General features: G+C 42.4%; 1 pseudogene; it reads left to right on the top strand.

Annotated features, from left to right (window-relative positions):
* Nucleotides 1–20636, top strand: part of LOC139385623 (PMS1 protein homolog 1-like) — a 30992-nt pseudogene that overhangs the window by 2870 nt on the left and 7486 nt on the right.

Below are 20636 nucleotides of genomic sequence, written 5' to 3'. Positions count from 1 at the left end.
TATTTTGTGGTGCCAGTGAAAAGATGCGCAATTTCCCATGACCTGAACCCACTCCCTCCCGTAGTCATATTTAGTGAACTGTGGATGCCTTTGGAGCTGAGTTATGGAAGAAAGGAAGACCGTCAGAGAAAGCTGTAGAACACTGGGCTGCAGACTTAACCCCAGATTCAGTTTCAGTCAGTGGCCACTTGGAGTGAAACATTAAGGGAAGGGGTCAGAGGTATAACACCACTGTATACTTTTCACTGAAATCACTCTGACATCATCAAGGGAGGAGCGTGCCCCCATTTCATGGCATCAGCACATGGGAGGCATATCTGTATCCCGAACTTTGCACTTCGGCCTGTGTTGGGTTTCATGGCTTCTCCAAGTGCTGTTTACGGGTGTGATCCGTTTACAGTCACCAAATTGCATATTTCATAGCGGAGACGTGTGCTGCTGCGGACAGCATACTTTCAGAAATCAACACCCAGGAGATATACTCGCTGGTGGACACATCAACGACAAGCCCACCCGTGGGTGTGAAAATATGTGTTCTCATTTAGTGTTGGACTAATTTTCTCTCACATATATCGGACATGAAGGAAAAGTAGAGGATTCCAAGCCTCGGTGGAGGTTGCACAGAGATGAGGAAGATTGTGTAACCTTGTGGTCACTGTGTATCTGCTTTCATTATGTAGTGTACATTGATCCAGTGGGTTGAATAATATGTTCAGACAACATGCTGATTTGGGAATGGTGTGAAGTACGGTCCGTTTATTCAGTCGAACTGCTCTCACAGTTTGTGACCTGACATAGGCATCATCACACAGTAGCTTGTTCTCTAGTCATCCCCAAACACCTCTGGTCTGGTTTAGGCCTTTTTAGAACAGATGAGCCCTGTTCGGACAGGATTAGTTTTACTGGGGGAGGTCGGGTAATGTAATTATGTGCACAGCACAAACACCACACCCGTGCGAATATGCCATGTCAATCATTTTCACGTGATGGGAGAGTGATAATTCCAGCCAGAATAACCTACTGTTTTTTTTGGCATGCAGACTCCAAGGTCCTCTGATAATACTTAGGGGTATTACTGTGTTTTGCAGGTGCTGCTTGCAGTTTGGGTTAGAACATGGGAACAAATGGATGCTTAAAATGTAATGCTATGCACGTACCCTACAGATGAATGATCTGTTTTGTCTCATCAGCTTTTTACTCTTTTTAAAGATGAAGCGGATGATATTGTGCCAATGAATTGATAAATTGCCAAAAACGTCAGTTAATTAAATGTCTGCACGCAGTTAGTTCACGGTTCTTATTGATGTTATTTTGACATTCTCCCAACTGAAAGCCATTATTAGGCTATCCTTAGACAAGTTGAAATATCCTAGAACAGCCTCCAGGCTTCTGTCATAATGGGGGAAAAAATAATTACAGGGGGCAGTTTGGTGAAAACGAATCCCGTCCGAATCATCCTCTGGGGAAAAACAGACATACTGGGGGTTAATAATTACATAACCTACGTTCTATAGTAATGCAAGTCCCGTGCGAGTAGGACTATTGTTGAACCTCTCTCCGAGCGATCCACACAGGTACGGGAAGTGCTAGAGAAGAGGCTTTGATTGGTCATCAGGGTCTGCTGCGAGATCCGGCAGGTGGTCTTTTTTTAGGCGGACTGAAAATAAGCTGCTGCGTGTTGTTGCAGGTGGTGGTGTGGCAGAAGGCCAAGGTGTCCGATCACAGGATTGCTCTCATGGCTACGCTGGGGCCCAACGCTGTGGCCCACCTGCTTTTCAGTCCACCATCAACAAGAACAACCAGAGGTCAGTCGAACACCAGCATCACTCAGCCATGGCCCTGGTCCATCCAAACCAGTCATCAGAGATAAAACAACACTCTTATACCACAGAAATGTCACGTAACAATGCTAAATAAGTTAAGGACAAAGATTTGTATTTTATTGCAGGTTTTGCCTGCGGAGAGACAAACGTTAGATCATTTGTTTTGATACTGTCCACATGTAGCTTGTCTTTGATCGAAGGTTCAGGAATGGCTGAAGAATTGCAACACTTATCTGGAGCTAACTCTGCGAATAGCACTGCTGGGTGATTTTAAAATAAAATATGAGAATAGAAAGGTTCAGAACTTTTGTGAAACAGCACAGTTGAAAAACATATGTCAAATAGAAATCGAAACTGGATGGTGTTCAGAGATAGATGGGAGAGGTTGAGTGGAGCTGAAGGGTGGAACTAGAAAGAACATAAATCATTTAAAATATACTGTCTGTAAAATGTATGGAGGTCCAGAACTTTTGTGAAACAGTACAGTTTAAATATATATGGCAAATAGAAATCAAAACTGGATGGTCTTCAGAGATAGAGGGGAGAGGTTGAGGGTAGCTGAAGGATGAGACTAAATACAAACGAAAGATAACTATTGTAAACTATACTGTGTCTATAAAGTGTATATAGTATGTATAAGCTGCAAGTAGAAGCCTAGGTGCAGATGTCCATTCGTTTACTCCAGTCAGGGGAGGGGTAGTAGGGTTAAGGTAAAATAATAAAGGAAAATATATAAAAATATATATGTTGACATAATCTTTTTTTATGGCGATTGGAAATGATGCAGATGCAGACAGTTATATTGATGGCAGCTGTTCTTGGAGGTGTCCACACGAAGCTTGACTTAAATATTGCTGCTCTTGCCGTTATGTCCTTTCCTGCAGTGCTCAATGACACCAATTTCTATTTCACTGATTCAATTCAGACTTCCATATCTCCCAAAAGTACATGTCACATTGTTTTGCTTTACAATAAGTGCCCTGAGATTGGCATTTTCTCCTAACCAGGAGTACAATGAGTGATGCAAAACTGGGCACCATTAAAGATAGGGTGTGTCTAATTTGTGGCCCGTGGTGCATGTGGATGGCCTAGCGTCATAGAGAGACATAGCACGGCTGCACTGGCACCCAGCCACTCGTCCTCCCACTGCCCTCCAGTCTTGGCCAACACCAGGGGTCCCAGAGACCCTCTCCCCATACCCTGGGTGTGTTCCACAGTCTGCATGAACCTTTCTCTGGAAGGTGGTGGTTGAGCTGCAAAACAAACAGGTCCACCACAGTCTGTGACTGACTGCAAAGTGAAAAACCCAAGAGAAAATACTAGACAGCAAGCTTGTAAAATGGCTGCATCAAGAACTCTTGATTTCAAGCCAGTATGTGATGTTGGCTGGCTGTTGGGCAGCTATGTCCATGCCCTTTTCTCCTTCTGTGCGAGAGAGATTTGCTTTGCTGCTGGTAATTGAGTTGGCTGTGGAGCGTTAAGTTTCTGCTTGGTCACGGTAGGCGTTGTGTGGCTGCTACCTGCCGTGCATCTCCCGGCTAATGTGGCCTGACAGATATGGAGCGCAAGTCCCTTTTCCCCCGTTTCCTTTGTTGTTATTTTGCAGCAGGACTCTGGAGCCCAGTTATGACAAGGACCTTTGGCCTTTGTCCTCTACTCCCTGTAGCAATGAAAGAACACTTATTGCCTCCCCCTTCTCTGGCCGAAGCTTAGCGATCACGGAATCCAGTTCAAAGATTCCACACACAACTCTGGCAAGTTGATGGAGGAGCCATGCCCCTTGTGGAACAAAATGTTACACTTATTTTGGCAACGTGTCAACCCACAACCATGCCCTTTTGAGCAAAGGTGCCATTGGTTCTCTCATAACCTGACCTAATGAGTAGATAATGAGCTGAACGAGAGGAAACCACATGTACCCGCAAAACCTCAAACAGTGTTGCATCAATGAACTGGCTTTCCATTTACTATGTGTTTTAAAAGTTATGAGAAGTTTTGTATTGCTCATTAAAATGATCAGTGTGCCAATCTAAAACAAAGCTATGTGTCCCTGGAACTACTTCTTCCATGTGTGAGGATAGTGCTTGGTTTTGTGGTACAGCACTATATATAGCCCAGCCACAGTGATTGCTTTGCAATTTGTTCCCCTCTTGCCTGTTATATAATATTAGCCATAGGTCTGGCTCATGAACATCATTTGCCAGATAAGGAAATGTTTTTGTGTACCAATTTATTGTACTTTTCTCTCAACAATTCTTAGAATGTCCCACCCTCTTAATTTATGCGGTGAGAGATCTGCTTGAATAATCAGTCATTAGCCAGGAAAAGATGATCAGTCATCAGGTAGGACGCCAAGCCGAGATGTGTTCCAGTTCCGGGCTCATGGGTGTGACACGTGAAGACGTGTGCAGACGGACTGCGGAACACAGCCCCGGCCTATTGCTCATGTCACCTGAGAAACGTTTGCATCAATCTTAGGACTTTGTGTCAAACCTAGGACCTCTGTTTTGCAGATTTAGGTAGATCTTCTTTCAGATTTCACAAGCCTCAGAGTTCTGACTTGGTTTGTTTTATTATTTCCCTTTTCTTCTCGTGCCTATTATCTTTCTGAAGTATTTTATCACTTTAGGCAAGATAGAATTGTTTTAACAAATTTTTGTATAAAAAATATTATTGGGGGGAAAAAGTCCATACTCGTAATCACTCCTTGATTGAGTGAACAAATCGAGAGTTTAAGAGACTTAGCTTTAAATTTATCGACAGTGAACCTTGGTCAGTTTTTCTGTGCTGCTTTTCTAATTACCAGAGCAGGGTCCTGTGGCAGTGAACACTGCTGCCAATGAGGCCCAGATGCCTCTACACGACTCAGAATGGAATAATAAGGCTCCTTCATGGCCAGGCCGTCAGCAGGCAGGATCAACTGTATCACAGTAATTGACAAATGCTGTAATGGCAAAGTACACAGCTATTATCAAGGTCTCAATGGCAGTAATTAGAGAGTTTAAAACTCCAGTTGTATGACCCTGAAGCTCGTCAACTGCGAAGCTTGTTTATTTTAGAATTGTTTGCCCGAGTCATGCAGTGAGAGATTAGCTAATTAAGTCATTTGGAGCAGTTTCTCTTTTCACCAACACTTGTCAACATAAACTGTTTTCTTCGAGTTTAGAAGGCAACAGCATTTGGATGTCATTGGTTGTTCAAACTTTTTCAAAGTGTCTACAGCGTGTTATGTGTTTGTGTTGGGGAGAAAAAAAAACGTGAATCCTTTTAAGATTTAAAAACCTTGCGGATCCGACATGAATCGATTTTAAAATCTCAAAGTCCATGAGATTGTATTTTTCAATAACTTGGTTTGAAGTTAACATGGTTTGGCTGTGACATTTTAAACATGTTAATATTGGGTGTCTTGTTTTTGGTAAGAAAACATTATTGTAAGCAGTTGGTGACAGTGCAGTGCCTAGGTAAACAATGAAAGCATAGAGAATTGTCTCTCCTTGTCCATAGAAGGAAACAAATAAGTAATTTTGAAATTTGGGTGAACTATCCCTTTAGCATTCTGTATTTTTACATGGTGTTTAAATGACAGATGCCTTGTAAGTACAGTGTGGATAGCTACATATTGTTACAAATTATGCAAAAAGCATGTTTGTAACTACAGTAGCTATGTAAAAATGTCTACATAACATTCTACCTGCCTGTGTACTATGGATGTTAATAGGCAGAGCCACTTGGAATGAAGTGGGACCGAAATACAAATATAGAAAATATAATTTTGTTTTTCACTGAAATGGTTCCCCAGTTATTATGTTGATTTGATTTCTTTTAACAGATTGTGATAGATCAATTCTTTCCCAAACCTGGTATGGATGGCTCTTTATCAAGCTCCAGTAACCCCAGCAAAACATCTATCTTTGAATGATCGACCTGTCCACCAGAAAAGAATATCATGAAGTTAAAAACATGCTTTTTGTGTTCATGAAATGTACATGCGTCTCAGATGTTTGTTGTGGTTTGGGTAAAGAAAAATATGCAGCCAAATATGATAGAGGTGTTCAACAAACAATAGCTTCTCAAATTGCTTGGACGAAGTATTTTAGATGTGGATATTTGTTCTCTTCGTTGTCCAGTGAGTATTCACGTGTTACATTCACTCTTCGTTTACCCTACGTTCACACAAGTCGTCCAAGGAAGACATTTATAATTATACATAAAAAAATAAAAAAAAACAGTGTTTTATTTACCTGAAGATTAAAAATACATATGTGATGCCGCTCCAGTTGAAGACAGCAACGAAGGCTTATTTCCATTGTGGTCCTCTCAAGTATCACTTTGTCCTCACATAGGCCTGTCTGTTATCCCAAATGTAGCTCTCTCTGTCATTGATGAAGTCACTTTGTTATGTAAATGCTACAACACTGTCACTGTGAAGCATGGCCCATAGGATCACCGCTGCAGTTCTGTTACGTTCTCTCTGCTTGACCATCAGGTGGTCCGGCAGCACTACCTGGCTCAGTACCCGGCAGACTCTGCCGCAGCCGTTATCCCACTATGATGCTCAACATCGCTGTTCCCGCATCCACTGTAGGCGTCAACCTGACCCCCCCAAGAAGACCCAGATTCTGCACCAGAACAAGGTTTCCGTTTTCTCTTTTTTTTCTTCTCAATTTCCTTGCGGACAGATTCATGTTCCACTACCACTATCTTTCTATGATCTTTGGTTGAAAGAATACTAAACTTAGGGGAAACTAAATACGACTGAGGATGTTCAAAAGATGTATAAAAACGGATAGTAGCTGCAGAACCAGTTTCCAGTCAATTTATCCTTCTCAGCTTTCGGACCGATTCAGCTGCATATATGCGATGCAAGATCCAGTTAGCAAATGTATGATTTCCCTACATGTAGCTTCTACGGTACAGCAAGGAATCCATTCACTTGCTTTGGCTAGCTAACGTTACTGTCCCTCTACCCTTTGTCCAACTATCTCGTTTCTCTCCTCAAAAGAACTTGATGGATTTTCTGTGATAAAAAATAGAAAGCGCTGAGAGTAAACAATAAGTTGCCAATCAGTTCCTTAGCCACCACCATTTGAAATAGGAGGAGCTGACCAGTGCTGTAATTAACCACATTAACTAAATGTGCAGTTACCTGGGTGCACAGCCACTGCCTGTAAAGAAGGGAAAGTGAACAGCATGGGCATTAGTGTGTTATGTTATTTCTCACAGAGACTGTGACTGTTAGGAGGCTGTGCTGGGTGCATTGGAGACGCTGTTGGTTTCCTTGTAAGGCCCTGGTTCGGGGTCTCCTGCTGAGGCTCCACCAGTCACTGGAGAAGATGCCTACAGTTGCCCATTATCACTGGGCAACTGTAGGGGAAACGCTGACGTAGAGGACAGTCTTATGGAGCACAGTGTCACGGTGGACAAAGCGCCATTTGGCTGCAGTGATGGCTCTCCATCCAGGGTAGTGGCTGGTGACCAGACAGTAAACACTAGCTCCTCCTCTTCCTCTGAAGACTGGATAGTCAACCAAATCCCAGGGGTCTTTGACTTTTCCACTATTGGAAGATGAAATTGCTTTGACCTGCAGCGAGATAACAAATCCAGGCCCAGCCAAAGGCCTGGAGAGGCTCAACCGCCATGACCAAGATCCTGACAAAGACGTTGAGCAGTTATCAGCAGTGAGGTGGAGCCGAGGCACGGCAGTCTGTCAAGGTCCACCTGCCCACCGGATGCAGCAGTGACCTGGGCCTGGTCCAGGCCAAGGATCATAGCAGCCCTGGCAAAAAGGTGTCCAACGCTATAACGGAGAAGCGTGCGTCACTGAAGGCCTACAACCTGATCAGTAGCCGTACCATGAGGACCCCCCCCCCCCTGTCCCCCGCTGCCTGTTTGAGAGGGAGACCCGGGCAGAGGTTCTCCAGGAGAAGCCCGCAGCAAGCCTCCAGGACATCACCTCTGCCGTGCAGGAGAGATGGAAAAACCTGGGGGAGGAGGACCGAAAGAAGTGAGTTTCCAGACTTTACCTTCGAAGCAGTTTCCATTTGTTATTATTAGCAAGGCAAAAAAAAGAAAGATTGACCTGTCACTTGCATGTGTAAAATATGGCCCTGGAAATTTTGCTTGGCTTATTCATGTTGCTACCCAGACAGAATTGTTAATATGAGCTATGTTTATATTTTCCAGACTGCATCTGATTACTAGGTTACATGGTCAATATTTTCCACTGTAAAACAGGTATTCTGCATGAAATATCTCCTTTTTCCAAAGTATGCCATGCATCTTGAGCACTCAAAGGTATTTTGCTGGTCAGACGGTTAATAAATTTAATATTCTGTATGTGGACACACACTAACCCTCTCCTTTGTCTTGCCCGTCTGGTGCGGCTTGTTCGTAATCAAGATGTTGTAAGGAAAATCAGCAAGTGCATAAGATGGGCCACATTTCTTGAATTATACTGAACAAATATATAAACGCAATAATTTCAACGATTTGAAATAAATTAATTAGGCTCTAATCTATGGATCTCACATGATTGGGCAAGGCCCAGCCATAGGCCCACCCACTTGGTTGCCAGGCCCAGCCAATCAGAATGGGTTTTCCCCACAAAAGGGCTTTATTAAAGACAGAAATACTCCTCAGTGTCATCAGCTGTCCGGGTGGCTGGTCTCAGACGATCCCGCAGGTGAAGAAGCTGGATGTGGAGGTCCTGGACTGGTGTGGTTACACATCGTCTGTGTTTGTGAGGTTAAACGTACTGACAAATTCTTTAAAATGATGTTGGAGGCGGCTTATGGTAGAGAAATTAATATTCAATTCTCTGGCAACAGCTCGTGGACATTCCTGCATTTAGCTTGCCAATTGCACCTTCTGTGGCATTGGATTGTGTGACAAAACTGCACATTTTAGAGTCTCCTTTTATTGCCCCCAGTACAAGGTACACCTGTTTAATGATCATTCTGTTTAATCAGCTTCTTGATATGCCACACCTGTCAGGTGGATGGATTGGCAAAGGAGAAATGCTCAGTAACAGGGATGTAAACAAATTTGTGCACAACATATGAGAGAAATAAGCCTTTGCTGTGTTTGGGATCTTTTATTTCAGCTCATAAAACATGGGACCAACACATTTATATTTTTGCTCAGTATATAAATTATGAACAAGTTCGAGTATTTCGCTTAATAAAAATAAGATGTAGGAGAACGAAACTAATATGAATAAAATTCAGAAAATGCAATTAAACATTTTATAAGAAAATGTGAAACTTTAGGAAGTTACACAAACCTTACATTTTGTGACCCTTAATTGCCTTTCCACAGCTTTCCACAACCATGATTTTCAGTGGTATCTGTATAGTACAGCACACTGTAATAGGGTCTGCGTGACTCATGATTCAGCACGAGAGAGGTCACTCACCTTTGTGCTTCCCTACTAGTGAAGAATTGTTTTAAATTGGACGTTTTTTTATTTTTTATTTTACCTTTATTTAACTAGGCAAGTCAGTTAAGAACAAATTCTTATTTTCAATGACGGACTAGGAACAGTGGGTTAACTGCCTTGTTCAGAGGCAGAACAACAGATTTTTACCTTGTAAGCTCTGGGATTCAATCTTGCAACCTTTCGGTTACTAATCCAACGCTCTAACCACTAGGCTACCTGCCGCCCCATATCAAAGATACGCAATGCACGTCGTACTGCCATTAGGGACCTTCGGAAAAAATCGAATCCCAGAGCTGACAAGGTAAAAATCTATTGCTCTGCCCCCGAGCAAGTCAGTTAACCCACTGTTCCCTGGGCGCCGAAGACGTGAATGTCGATTAAGTCAGCCCCCCGCACCTCTCTGATTCAGAGGGGTTGGGTTAAAAGAGGAAGACACAATTCAGTTGAATGCCTTCAGTTGTACAACGGACTGACTAGGTATCCCCCTTTTCTTTTTCTTTTCTAACAACATCCAGATGTACATTCACATGCCAGTAAAACAAATCATAAATGGCATTATCTTCTGATCTACATCCACGGAGACTGAACAACTCAACCAGCATCATGGAATAGCATCATTACCCTCTACCGAAAGCACTCCACCCAATTATCGTGGATCACTGCATACCAGTTTAAAGTCATTGAAAGGACGGAAAATGTGTCTCAGCGCTAGCCTACGTGTGGAACTTATGTAAGGTATGGACGAGTGTATGGAAAAAGACATCTGTTTAGAATCCCACCTTGTGTTACCGCTGTCTTAAACGTGAAATAAGACGAGGCAAATATTTGGCTCCTTTTTCGACCCCACAGTTAAGGGGCACGCCACTTCTAGGAATCGTTATCGCTCTCACGTGAAACCTAGTAACACAGGTCAGTTGCATGTGTGGATGCCGTGCCATAATATCAAAATAATCATTTACATTGAAGCGTATGGGAGTGCAAGTTAGCAGATTCAATTGCCTTTACCCCCTTACACCAAAGCAGGCTTTTTATGAGTGTAATTTAGTTGACCTTACCTCTAGGACATAGCAGCAGTGGCACACCTGGGATTTCGTCTCATTGCCCTCTGATGAAAGGTCCAGAGGCATTAGCAGCAATATTATGTCATTGTAGTATTACAACCTTTTGGGCTTAATTGATTGACAATCTACATTATACTTACTTACTCCTTCTTCCCCTATGGGGACATAAGGCTACAATGAGTTCCTTCAGCCACTCTCTGTCCTTGGCCACGTGTTGTGCCTCGCCCCCACGAGAGGTTCATCTTGGCCAGCTTGTCCGTCACAGTTCTGCTCCAAGTAGTTTTAGGTCTTCCAGGTTCTCTTTTCCCTGGCGGTCCACCTTAGGGCAAATTTTGGGATGCTATCTTGCTCCATCCGGAAAACATGGCCAAGCGAACGCATTCTTCTTATCTTGATTTTGGTATGTGATGCTCTGGCTTTTGGTCTTCCTGTAGAGTTCGTCTTTGGTGGGTTTTTATTTTGCCAGAAAATTCTGCAGATTCTTCTGAGGCATCCATTATGGAATGCCTCAATATTCTAGGTGGTGGGCAGAAAGCCGAAAAACGTGAAGTTGATTGATCTCCTTCGAGGGAGCAGATTTTTCTTTTGTATATCAGTGAAACATTGTTATAAAGACTATAAAATTTGTTGGCACCTTCAAGTCTTGCACATTTTCATAAAAAGTACTTTTCAACACTGTCTGCACAGGCACATTTGCAAAAATTGGAACCAATCAGAACTCCTGTACATACCCCTCGTGATGAAGGCAGCCAATGGCCGGCTTCTATCTAAGATGTAAATGCAGATATACAGTCATTGAAACACAGCCTCGCATGAAAACTCAAGCTGCTGTCTGTGTGTAATGACTGAAATAAGATCCATATCTGTTTGAGTGCACTTGAAAAATACAGCTTGCAATGAACATTGTCTTGATCAAATGAAGCACTAACTTCATTGACCACTTAGCCAATTTATTGAGGCTGGCTAATGTTAGTTTGATTAGCCTAGCAAGCTACTGTAAATGTAAAATTGCCTGCTGACGAAGCCAGTGTTTCATTAGTTCCCTCTCTGTTGGTGAATTACATGTTTGAATCATGTGTTGGCATGGTTATATTTATACAATTTTAAGTAACTAGCTTAAAGAAACATTTCAGTTATATAATTAGCATAGAAACCCAAATAAAAGCATGTCGATTGAAAAATGTGTGTGTCGTGTATGCTAGAATGGAGGTTTAAAAACTAACATTATAGCTACCTTACAATTACAATTACAATCTTCTCTAAAAACAGCTGGTCAAAAAATGTATACAATGTGCTCTGCAATAACATGACCAGAGTTTGATTTCTAAACTAGATGAGTTCTCAAATGTCAGCAGCTACCCAACACCATGGTGGGCATGTGTAACTTTTTATTTGTTTTATTTTATTTTACCTTTATTTCACTTGGCAAGTCAGTTGAGAACAGATTCTTATTTTCAATGATGGCCTAGGAACAGAGGCAGAACGACAGATTTTTACCTTGTCAGCTCGGGGATTTGATCTTGCAACCTAACCACTAGGCTACCTGCCGCCCCTAATGTTTGATGCATTGGAATATAAGGTATGGAGAATGATACAGATTCTGCAGCATTATAGAAAAAGCAGATGGGAATTAATGTTTGAGTTTCAAATACTAAATGTAAAGGAAATATATTTAGGTGGTTTAAATGATTAGGCTAACTTTCCTAACAAGCTCTCACAGTCTCACGTCACAATTAGACGTTCATCCATGTTTCTCAAACGTCAAATTGCCAAGTTGTTCCAAACGTCAAATTTCGAAGTGAGTAAGGTGAAATGGATCCCTGTTGCCCCTAGTGTCCGGCTTCCCCGTCATCTCCCGACGTCCTTAGACACGGATGGGCGTCGAATACTGACTTGTGTCTGGCTGAACTTTCTTAGTAACCTTCTTAAAGTTGACGGTGCCAAATTCTTGCCAATACATTATTCTACTACTAACTGTGACTTAGTGCGAGGCATGTTTTCCATAATGTTCGTTTCATGCATGCACAGTCGAAAAAAGAACATCACATTTAGTGTTTCACCATTTGGGTATGGAAGGTTTTATTTATTCGTAGGTTTTATTTATTCGCACTAAAGAAAAGTCAAATACAAAACGAACTGATATAAAACTGGTAAAAATGGTGTGCAGTTGAGGTTGGAAGTGCAAAAGGGCTTATGAAAACCACACCACAAATATATGTACAAACAAAAAAGTTTGTTCAGACACACTCAGATATACTCAGTATACATAATCAAATTGGGTAGTTTGGTTCATCAGGCTGACCCCCAGTTTAAGCTTGTAGTTATTGAGGGATGATGGTGATTTGACAATGTGAAGATAAGAATTCCAGAGTATGGTACCTCAGTCAATTCTCTATCAGATACAATGTGAGGTGCGGCAGTGGGGAAGGTGAAGGTTATCACAGTGTCTGGTGGTCAATAGATGGATTTCAGAATTAACCTGGAATAGTCCATTGAATGGTTTATGTAAACAGTCTGGGAGGAAGGAGTATTTGTAGATGAAAGTACATAATTGTTGTACATTAACGTCGTAAATAGACAAGATATTGAGTTTCTTAAACAAAGGTGCAGATGGAGCCAGGTAATTTGTAGATGGAGCCTGTGGTTTCTCAGGTAACATTTTAAGTATCTAAATAATGTTACAATAGTCAAACAATCAGTTTTTTCACCTCGTCAGTCTGATGCTATATGGTTTTCATTGGTGGCTTTTCAAAGGAGGAAGGGGAGTGCCATCCTCAGTGAATTTCATATATTTTTTTAACACATTTAAAATGTTATTTTTAGATAAATCTATACTAAATATATTCATATCTCCCAAATAATTTATTAAAACACTGTTTTGCAATGAAGGTCTACAGTAGCCTCAACAGCACTCTGTAGAGTAGAACCATTGTGTAGCCGGAGGATAGCTAGCTTCCGTCCTCCTCTGGGTGCATTGACTTCAATACAAAACCTAGGAGGATCATGGTTCTCACCCCCTTCCATAGACTTAGAAACAACAGGGGTTCAAACTTCAAACTTTAGAACCCAGTTCCTACATTTGAATATAAAAATGTTTTTTTATTTTATTTTTTATTTCACCTGTATTTAACCAGGTAGGCTAGTTGAGAACAAGTTCTCATTTGCAACTGCGACCTGGCCAAGATAAAGCATAGCAGTGTGAACAGACAACACAGAGTTACACATGGAGTAAACAATTAACAAGTCAATAACAAAACTATGCTACATTTTATCTCTGGGACCCTCAGGATGACAAATCAGTGCAAGATTACTGAATGGAAGTACATTATTTACCTTCGAGGTGAATGTACAGTATCAAACCAGTTGCCGTGATAAAGGTTTTTTTGTGCACTCTCCTCAAACAATAGCATGGTATTTTTCACTGTAATAGCTACTGTAAATTCAACAGTGCAGTTTGATTAAGTTAACAAGAATTTATGCTTTCTGCCCATATAAGAAATGTCGATGTCCTGGGAAATATTCTTGTTAAGAAAATGTTCTTGTTAAGATTGTCTTGTTAAAAATAAAACATACCTTTTCCCCACATTGTTACATTACAGCACTATTCTACAATGGATTAAATAAAAAGTCCTTAATCTACACACAATACCCCAAAAATATAAAGTGATTTTTTTTTTTTTACTTATAAAAATAATAAAATAGTAATACCTTATTTACAAAAGTATTCAGACCCTTTGCTATGAGACTCGAAATTGAGCTCAGGTGCATCCTGTTTCCATTGATCATCCTTGATGTTTGATGTTTCTACAACTTGATTGGTCTCCATCTGTGGTAAATTAAATTGATTGGACTTGATATGGAAAGGCGCACACCTGTCTATATAAGGTCTCACAGTTGATAGTGCATATCAGAGCAAAAACCAAGCCATGAGGTTGAAGGAATTGTCTGTATAGCTCAAAGACAGGCTTGTGTTGAGGCACAGATCTGGGGAAGCGTACCAAAATATTTCTGTTGCATTGAAGGTCCCCAAGAACACAGATTCCTCCATCCTTCTTAAATGAAAGAAGTTTGGAACCACCAAGACTCTTCCTAGAGCTTGCCACCCGGCCAAACTCAGCAATCGGGGGAGAAGGCCTTTGGGAGGTGACCAAGAACCCGATGCTCACTCTGACAGAGTTCCTCTGTGGAGATGGGAGAACCTTCCAGAAGGACAACCATCTCAGTAGCACTCCACCAATCGGGCCTTTATGGTAGTGGCCAGATGGAGGCCACTCCACTTTTAAAGGCACATGAAATCCCGCTTGAAATTTGCTTAAAGGCTCTCAGACCATGAGAAACAACATTTTCTGGTTTCTGGTTCTTTGTTTCTGGCCATTTTGAGCCTGTAATCGAACCCCCAACTGCTGATGCTCCAGATACTCAACTAGCTTCTTTAAATCAGAACAACAGTTTTCAGCTGTGCTAAAATAATTGCAAGGGTTTTCTAATGATCAATTAGCCTTTTAAAATGATAAACCTGGATTAGCTAACACAACGTGCCTTTGGAACACAGGAGTGATGGTTGCTGATAATGGGCCTCTGTACGCCTATGTAGATATTCCATTAAAAATCAGCCGTTTCCAGCTACAATAGTCATTTACAACATTAACAATGTCCACTGTATTTCTGATCAATTTCATGTTGTTTTAATGCACAAATAAATGTGATTTTTCAAAAACAAGGACATTTCTAAGTGTCCCCAAACTTTTGAATGGTAGTGTATATACTAGGTGGAGTTAGTCACCCAAGTCATAGACTGTTTTCTCTGCTACCACACGGCAAGCAGTACTGGAGCACCAAGTTTACAGTAAGACCAAAAGGCTCCTTAACAGCTTCTACCCCCAAGCCGTAAGACTGCTGAACAATTAATCAAATGGCCACCGGACTATTTCCATTGAGCCCCCCTCCCCTCCATTTGTTTTATACACTGCTGCTACTCACTATTTTATCTATGCATCGTCACTTTACCCCTACCTACATGTACAAATTACCTTGACAAACCTGTACCCCTCCACATAGACTCGGTAGCCGTACCCCCTGTATATAGCCTCGTTATTGTTATTTTGTGTTTTTGTTTTAGTTTATTTGGTAAATATTTTCTTAACTCTTTCTTGAACTGCACTGTTGGTTAAGGACTTGTAAGTAAGCACTTCACGGTAAGGTCTACTACACTTGTTGTATTCGGCACATGGGACAAATAAAGTTGGATTTGATCTTGAAGACTAAATTCAATCAATGGCAGTCTGTGCCATTTCAGATGAGGGAGGACAATTGTATTTTTTAATGAGCATGACCTTATTTCTATTACAGCATATTGGATGACTGTCATTCATATTCCCTTCACCCAGTTCAATGTAACATTGATAGGTTTAGGCTACTACATGATACTCTAATTTTCCCTGTACCCATCATGAGGTTGCTACAACCTAGTCTATGAACGAAAGATTACAACGTAGGTGCACAGGTCGAGAGAACATTAAGTGGACAGACAGCGACACATTCAATACCGCCTTGCCTGCATCTAACTGATCTAGGCTATAATAATTAGTCCAACAGTTGCAAACGAGAGTTTCTATTGCTTCCACTTAAATGTTTTTCAACATAATCGGCAAAATGAACCCCTGGTCACACGTAAACACAGTTCACATTCATAACAGCCACGTTGTATTCTTTGTCACATCCGCGCTCTCCTCCTCTCATCTTTTCCCTTTGTTTGTGGACTTTAATGCACAACACATCAGCTGTATGTGACCAGGCGAAAAAACCCTTCTAAGCCAAACAATAACTGCTATACACAGTCTACATTGTTGTCACCATATTAGCTAAAGTAACGTCATAGTCAAAATAGCTAAGAGATCTAACGCGTTAGTAAACCCGCTACAATCATTTAGTAACTTTACAGCGTATTCGGGAAGTATTCAGAACTTTACAGGCTTATTCTAAAATTGATGAGAAAACAAACAATTTAATCCATCTACACACAATACCCCATAATAAGCTACTCTGAAGCTGGTTCAGAAGCTAGTTAGCTTATTTACTGGCTAATCGTTAGTACTCAGCTAACCACGGTTTGTGGTCATCGGCTGTCCTTTGGCTCGAGAATCTATCGCCAGTTTTGTACGGCGCGGTGCAGCGCGGCTCGGAACGGAACATACCGGATTTCGGCCGCTGGCTCTGGACATCCATACCTGGATCTCACAGCTAGCTAGCTGCTATCCGTGTGACTATCGGCTTTCGTCGATTCCGGAGCTAACATCAATTGTTCCGGAGCTAGCCAGCTGAAGAGTTCCATCAATCACTCCTGGGCTGCAGTCACCTATCCGGACCCGTTTTGCTGCCTACGCGGAGCCCCACCGGGCCTTCACAGTTGGACTGCCGACGTTGTCTACCCGAGGGAATTGTCCGGCTGGCTCCTCCGGCGCAACGTTGCCTGGGCGCCCATCTGCGGCCTGCTAGCCGTTGGCTATCTTATCGGCTGCTATCTGAATAGACAATCGGACAATTTTTATTTTATTGTATTTTTATTTATTTATTTATTTATTTTTCTTCTTGGGCCTCTATAACTATATCTATTGTTTTTATTTTTGTTGTTGTTGTGTGATTTGGATTAATCCCCTCTACCACACGGAAACCCACTAATCTACTGACGGAACGCAAGAGTTGGCTAATAACAGACCTCCATTCTATGCTAGCTTGCTCCTATGCTAACTTGCTACCGATTTAGCTGTCTAAATCGCCGTGACCCCCAACCAACCTCTCCACTCACTGGACCCTTTTGATCACTCGACTGAGCATGCCTCTCCTTAATGTCAATATGCCTTGTCCATTGCTGTTCTGGTTAGTGTTTATTGGCTTATTTCACTGTAGAGCCTCTAGTCCTGCTCATTATACCTTATCCAACCTATTAGTTCCACCACCCACACATGCAATGACATCTCCTGGTTTCAATTATGTTTCTAGAGACAATATCTCTCTCTTCATCACTCAATACCTAGGTTTACCTCCACTGTATTCACATCCTACCTTACCTTTGTCTGTACATTATACCTTGATGCTATTTTATCGCCCCCAGAAACCTCCTTTTACTCTCTGTTCCAGACGTTCTAAACGACCAATTCTTATTGCTTTTAGCCGCACCCTTATTCTACTCCTACTCTGTTCCTCTGGCGATGTAGAGGTGAATCCAGGCCCTGCAGTGCCTAGCTCCACTCCTATTCCCCAGGTGCTCTCTTTTGACGACTTCTGTAACCGTAATAGCCTTGGTTTCATGCATGTTAACATTAGAAGCCTCCTCCCTAAGTTTGTTCTATTCACTGCTTTAGCACACTCTGCCAACCCGGATGTTCTAGCTGTGTCTGAATCCTGGCTTAGGAAGACCACCAAAAATTCAGACATTTTAATTCCAAACTACAACATTTTCAGACAAGATAGAACTGCCAAAGGGGGCGGTGTTGCAATCTACTGCAAAGATAGTCTGCAGAGTTCTGTCCTACTATCCAGGTCTGTACCCAAACAATTTGAACTTCTACTTTTAAAAATCCACCTCTCTAAAAACAAGTCTCTCACCGTTGCCGCCTGCTATAGACCACCCTCTGCCCCCAGCTGTGCTCTGGACACCATATGTGAACTGATTGCGTCCCATCTATCTTCAGAGCTTGTGCTGCTAGGCGACCTAAACTGGAACATGCTTAACACCCCAGCCATCCTACAATCTAAACTTGATGCCCTCAACCTCACACAAATTATCAATGAACCTACCAGGTACCTCCCCAAAGCCTTAAACACGGGCACCCTCATAGATATCATCCTAACCAACTTGTCCTCTAAATACACCTCTGTTGTTTTCAACCAAGATCTCAGCGATCACTGCCTCATTGCCTGCATCCGTAATGGGTCAGCGGTCAAACGACCTCCACTCATCACTGTAAAACGCTCCCTGAAACACTTCAGCGAGCAGGCCTTTCTAATCGACCTGGCCGGGGTATCCTGGAAGGATATTGATCTCATCCCGTCAGTAGAGGATGCCTGGATATTTTTAAAAAATGCCTTCCTAACCATCTTAAATAAACATGCCCCATTCAATAAATTTAGAACCAGGAACAGATATAGCCCTTGGTTCTCCCCAGACCTGACTGCCCTTAACCAACACAAAAACATCCTATGGCGTTCTGCATTAGCATCGAACAGCCCCCGTGATATGCAGCTGTTCAGGGAAGCTAGAAACCATTATACACAGGCAGTTAGAAAAGCCAAGGCTAGCTTTTTCAAGCAGAAATTTGCTTCCTGCAACACTAACTCAAAAAAGTTCTGGGACACTGTAAAGTCCATGGAGAATAAGAACACCTCCTCCCAGCTGCCCACTGCACTGAAGATAGGATACACTGTCACCACTGATAAATCCACCATAATTGAGAATTTCAATAAGCATTTTTCTACGGCTGGCCATGCTTTCCACCTGGCTACTCCTACCCCGGTCAACAGCACTGCACCCCCCACAACAACTCGCCCAAGCCTTCCCCATTTCTCCTTCTCCCAAATCTGCTCAGCTGATGTTCTGAATGAGCTGCAAAATCTGGACCCCTACAAATCAGCCGTGCTAGACAATCTGGACCCTTTCTTTCTAAAATTATCTGCCAAAATTGTTGCCACCCCTATTACTAGCCTGTTCAACCTCTCTTTCGTGTCGTCTGAGATTCCCAAAGATTGGAAAGCAGCTGCGGTCGTCCCCCTCTTCAAAGGGGGTGACACTCTTGACCCAAACTGCTACAGACCTATATCTATCCTACCATGCCTTTCTAAGGTCTTCGAAAGCCAAGTCAACAAACAGATTACCGACCATTTCGAATCTCACCATACCTTCTCTGCTATGCAATCTGGTTTCAGAGCTGGTCATGGGTGCACCTCAGCCACGCTCAAGGTCCTTAATGATATCTTAACCGCCATCGATAAGAAACATTACTGTGCAGCCGTATTCATTGATCTGGCCAAGGCTTTCGACTCTGTCAATCACCACATCCTCATCGGCAGACTCGACAGCCTTGGTTTCTCAAATGATTGCCTCGCCTGGTTCACCAACTACTTTTCTGATAGAGTTCAGTGTGTCAAATCGGAGGGTCTGCTGTCCGGACCTCTGGCAGTCTCTATGGGGGTGCCACAGGGTTCAATTCTTGGACCGACTCTATTCTCTGTATACATCAATGAGGTCGCTCTTGCTGCTGGTGAGTCTCTGATCCATCTCTACGCAGACGACACCATTCTGTATACTTCTGGCCCTTCTTTGGACACTGTGTTAACAACCCTCCAGGCAAGCTTCAATGCCATACAACTCTCCTTCCGTGGCCTTCAATTGCTCTTAAATACAAATAAAACTAAATGCATGCTCTTCAACCGATCGCTACCTGTACCTACCCGCCTGTCCAACATTACTACTCTGGACGGCTCTGACTTAGAATACGTGGACAACTACAAATACTTAGGTGTCTGGTTAGACTGTAAACTCTCCTTCCAGACCCATATCAAACATCTCCAATCCAAAGTTAAATCTAGAATTGGCTTCCTATTTCGCAACAAAGCATCCTTCACTCATGCTGCCAAACATACCCTTGTAAAACTGACCATCCTACCAATCCTCGACTTTGGCGATGTCATTTACAAAATAGCCTCCAATACCCTACTCAACAAATTGGATGCAGTCTATCACAGTGCAATCCGTTTTGTCACCAAAGCCCCATATACTACCCACCATTGCGACCTGTACGCTCTCGTTGGCTGGCCCTCGCTTCATACTCGTCGCCAAACCCACTGGCTCCATGTAATCTACAAGACCCTGCTAGGTAAAGTCCCCCCTTATCTCAGCTCGCTGGTCACCATTGCATCTCCCACCTGTAGCACACGCTCCAGCAGGTATATCTCTCTAGTCACCCCCAAAACCAATTCTTTCTTCGGCCGCCTCTCCTTCCAGTTCTCTGCTGCCAATGACTGGAACGAACTACAAAAATCTCTGAAACTGGAAACACTTATCTCCCTCACTAGCTTTAAGCACCAACTGTCAGATCAGCTCACAGATTACTGCACCTGTACATAGCCCACCTATAATTTAGCCCAAACAACTACCTCTTTCCCTACTGTATTTTATTTATTTATTTATTTTGCTCCTTTGCACCCCATTATTTTTATTTCTACTTTGCACATTCTCCCATTGCAAATCTACCATTCCAGTGTTTTACTTGCTATATTGTATGGCCTTTTTGGCCACCATGGCCTTTTTGCCTTTAC

The sequence above is a fragment of the Oncorhynchus clarkii genome, chromosome 3 (genome assembly GCF_045791955.1).
Source record: "Oncorhynchus clarkii lewisi isolate Uvic-CL-2024 chromosome 3, UVic_Ocla_1.0, whole genome shotgun sequence".
Lineage (NCBI taxonomy): Eukaryota > Metazoa > Chordata > Actinopteri > Salmoniformes > Salmonidae > Oncorhynchus > Oncorhynchus clarkii.
Note: the sequence above shows the minus strand (reverse complement) of the source record. Positions and strands in the feature narration are given on the sequence as shown.